Below are 4,400 nucleotides of genomic sequence, written 5' to 3' on the forward strand. Positions count from 1 at the left end.
CCACCTAAGATCTGCTGAGAGACTACAGCAGGAGCCAAGCGCAAGCCTTTTCCACTTCAGGCAACCTGGACAAGCAGTTAACATTATGCGGGATGAATCCCAGCTTAAACCCCACTAAACTGTGGATTTCCACATGTACTGTACAGCACTAACTGCAAGTCATAGTTTGCTGTAAGATAATACATACCCAGTAATAAGGCAAATCCATAGTTGCTGAAATAGTAGCTCTTAGAGAGTTTTTTATAGCAGAGCAAACCGGATGTTGACTTTGTGGATGTGATAAACTGTTTTAAAAATCGTCATACAACAGGATTTCAGCTGTTAGCACAGATTCTGCTAAGTCATCTGTGTATGTCCAAGGAGAGAATTTGTCCTTAATGACTACACTTCTGCTTATTTTTAAGTGGCAGCTTAAAAACATCAGCCAGCATGAAGTATTGGAGCCAAGTGGTCTCCTGCTATGTTTATTAATTTCAGTGCAGAGCCATTTTAGCTTTGCTTTTGCCATTCAGATGCCTGTGCACCATATTCCCCACTATTTCTGCTTGCAGTAGTGTGGTGCATGGAGATATGCACAGAGCTTGTGTGTCAGACGAAAGCTGCTGAAGTGTCTCTGGCGCAAAGCTTGTCCTGGAAAGTATCAAAGTCAAGTATCCAAACGAAGTATCCAAACTAGCACACCAACTTTTTGGCTAACCCCGTAACTTCAAGTTGTTATGGTTTAGCATTGTCCACCTCACAAACTCTGCTCACCTGTAACACCACCCTCAGGGGTAAGCAGACTCAGCTGAATGCAGAAATACCTTTCTTTCACCAACCTCCCCTAGTCCAAGTCCTACTCTGAAGTGCAGCTCCTTGGTTATTTCTGCTATTGCTAGTTTAACTGCTGTTATCTCAGTCCTGTTGGACCATGGCATAGTAAAGTCAATGCTGCTGCTAAACTAGGCTGGCCTCCGCCGTGCAAAGACCCAAGGCCAGATTAGTCCAGCCCTTCAGCTTAACTCTACAAACCTCATTAGTTAAAACCAGATACCCCCCTCCTTCTCCTTCTCCTTCTCCTTCTCCTTCTCCTTCTCCTTCTCCTTCTCCTTCTCCTTCTCCTTCTCCTTCTCCTTCTCCTTCTCCTTCTTCTCCTTCTCCTTCTCCTTCTCCTTCTCCTCTTTCTCCTTCTTCCCCTTCTCCTCCTCCTTCCCCTTCTCCTCTGACTGCATCTCTGTACCGAACTGTCCATACAGTCATGCAGGAGGTGCTTACTGCGAGGCACCTCCTGTTCATTCGTTCCCTTTCATCACTAAGGTAAAAACAGGATTCTACTGACACCTGAGGAAAACATAAGCAAATAATACATAAAGAGAAATTATGAATATGAAGTAGTGTAATTCATACAAATGAATCCAACTAAAAGCTACTTTTCTCCCTACACACAGAAGAGAGATTTCTATGCTTCTAAATAATATTCTTACAATGTTTACATTTCATATAAATTGACTTTGGGGCTCTCCCTGGGTCACTGTGGACATTTTCCCATCACCAGTGATTTTCAAGTGCTTTCCTACAGTCTGATTTTTTTCCATGCTAAGGTAACAATATGAAGGTAAACTTACCTTACTTTGAAGGAACATTAAAACCAAATTTATAACAGCATGTGGTGTTTAACTGCTGGGAGTTGAGGTTATTATATACAGGAAGTTTACTGGAAAGCTCAGAGCTGAGGGATTTCTGCATATTAGTTATGATACCTCTGGGAATATTTAGATTTTGAATCAGAATTCAGGTGGGTTTCAGCGACATCAATTTTATCCCGAAAGGAATATTATCACACTACAGGCAAATAGTACTGGTTTGTTCCTATATAAGAAAAACTTCTTTTTTATAAAAAATAATGTGCTGACTAGGTGAACTTCTCTGCTGTGCTGAAAGATTGTATAAGGTTTATGCAAAACCTTCTTCTGAGGATACATAAAGACCTCAGATTAGGATGTGAGGGGGTGTGTATACATATATGGCTTTCATCCTCAAAACACTATACTGATAAAGCCAAGAAAAAAACGGGGATCATTGTGCCCCAGTTAGCCTCTTAAATGTTCACACTCATAGTTACTAAAGGAAAAAACAGCTCTTGATGTTGAGATTGTTATATATCGGAGTTAGAGATAAGCAGGATTTGTTAGAGTGAAACTAGAACATAGGTAGGTAAGTAGGTAGGTGACTATATACTAACATTGTTTCCAAATTTCAACCAAAGGCAATTCATCTCTTTCTTGGAATAAAGGGAGCCACAATATAGGAAAATAGTTATTTATTCCATGTTAAACAGTTTAGATGGGTTTAGCAGCTTTAGTTTTCCAGTGGCTTGAAGCAGGAATTTGGAGCCTGGCATAATACAAGTATGGTCCTACTGATCTGTGTGAAATACTGCCTACAGCAGAGCAAGCTGTTAGCCTGTATTCGAAAGGAAATGAGGCTTATTCAATTAAAGTCTCTGTCAATCCTTCCCTAATAACTTTTGAACCAGATGGCCAGTTTAAAAAAAAAAATGACAAGGGGACTGAAGTCGCTGCAGTCTGAAGTTCCTAAAAGCTTTCAGAAAAGAAGCAAAAACAAAAGGAAGGAAGAATTAAATACTGCATATCCAGTGAAGAAGACGAGTGAGCTCCAGTCCCCTGTTGTGTTGGGCCTGCCAGGCAGCCCCTCAGCAGCGGTACATCCAGGGAATTAGCATCCCCACAGCCCAGGATCAGGCACAGTTCACGCTTTCTCTTGCCATGCCCATGGGAGGAAACTGAGGACAAAGTGGGGAAAAAAAAGTCTTAAGGGAAACAAGGGGGCAATATTTTAAGAAAAGGCAAAGTGCTAGGGGCCATGAGGGAGGCCAGTGCTCTCCCAGGTGAGGGCAGAGGGAATATGTAGTAACAGAGACACAAACTGGTAGGAAATGAGATTTAAATAGTTCTGCAACTCATGTGGCTTCCTGCTTATTAAACATAATCATCATGGTATCATACATAAGTGTGTTTTCACTGAACCGAGCTTTTGCAAAAAGATCACAAAAAATTGTGGTATGTGTATAATATACATATATACATGTATGTATTCAGATCTGATTAACCCCGCTTTTTCTGAACATCAGATACACAAAGATATTTCTGGTGGCAACAAGAAGAGCACTTCAGGCAAAGGGAAGAAAAACAGTAAAAAGTGAAATTTCTCTTTTTCTTTCCTAACTGTAAGATGTAATTTGGGCTTGCAGTATTTAGATTTGAAATTACTAATTGCAGCTTTTTTGATATAACTATTACAGTGAGCATGAAAGCTTTTCCAGCAAATTAAAACTGATTCTAAAATACCTACAGTATCACGAGAGTTAAGAATTCCTTTATCTTTTGCATCACCTCAATAGAAGGCGAGCTTGAAAAATGTTCTGCAATGTAACAGGTAAGTTTGCAGAAACAATGTAACAGGTAAGTTTGCAGACCTACAAAAAGGGAGACCAGTACGGCAATGCCAAATTTTTTTATTGCATCTTTTATTATTGTGAACTGTATCTTAACTGTACCTACTGCTTTCATGTTGCTGCTATTTCTATTAGACAATGTATATTCTATATTAAAATGTGTTATCATAGTATCACAGAATAAAATACTGACCAGTAATAGATGTCAATAGAAAATGCTTGAAGCCCTGTAGTGAAGAATTATGGGGCAGACAATTTGGAGACAACCTGCATGTAGGAGAAAATGTTCCCTTGTTTTCATAACACAGCCGTAGTGCATTTATGGAACGACATACAGGGTTTATATTACTGGAGAAAATTCTGTCTAGATGTGGGGATATTATCTACATAAATATCAAGTTTTTTACGTACCTTACTTAGCCCTTGACCTGAGTCTGACCATGAGTGCCAGGGGTCAGTCTTGTATTAGAAGCTTCATGTTTTCTTTTATTAATTTTATAAATATCACCTTCTAATTGCATTGGAGGTTCCACTGTAAGCTTTTGCTAGTGGCTAAACTTTGCAGCCTATTACAAACTAGGGACAGGCTATGTTCTCATCTCCTTCTCAATCTTGCCTATTTATTGACCTTCTTTAAGGCTAGAAGGCCTAGTCTACTAACTTGACTAGGACAACATAAGCAAGATAAACTCCACTGGAAACTTCAAATCCCAAAGATGTAAATAAGTTTTTTTCCATTGATCTTTCTGGATAGTGGCTGGAGGCATTAAAAACCTTACTGTTTCCTGGCACCCTGGGTCTCCGGTAGGCTGATGGTGTGTATTTTCCTCTTTTATCACTTGTCTTACAGTATGCCTTGCCTAACTCCCACTCAAACCCAGCCCCTCCTGTCTTTTGATCTCAGTTTGATTGCTTTGCTCCTTTGCTGACGAGATTCTCGCAGCTT

Source organism: Pygoscelis adeliae, unplaced genomic scaffold (genome assembly GCF_000699105.1).
Source record: "Pygoscelis adeliae isolate BGI_AS28 unplaced genomic scaffold, ASM69910v1 Scaffold111, whole genome shotgun sequence".
NCBI lineage: Eukaryota > Metazoa > Chordata > Aves > Sphenisciformes > Spheniscidae > Pygoscelis > Pygoscelis adeliae.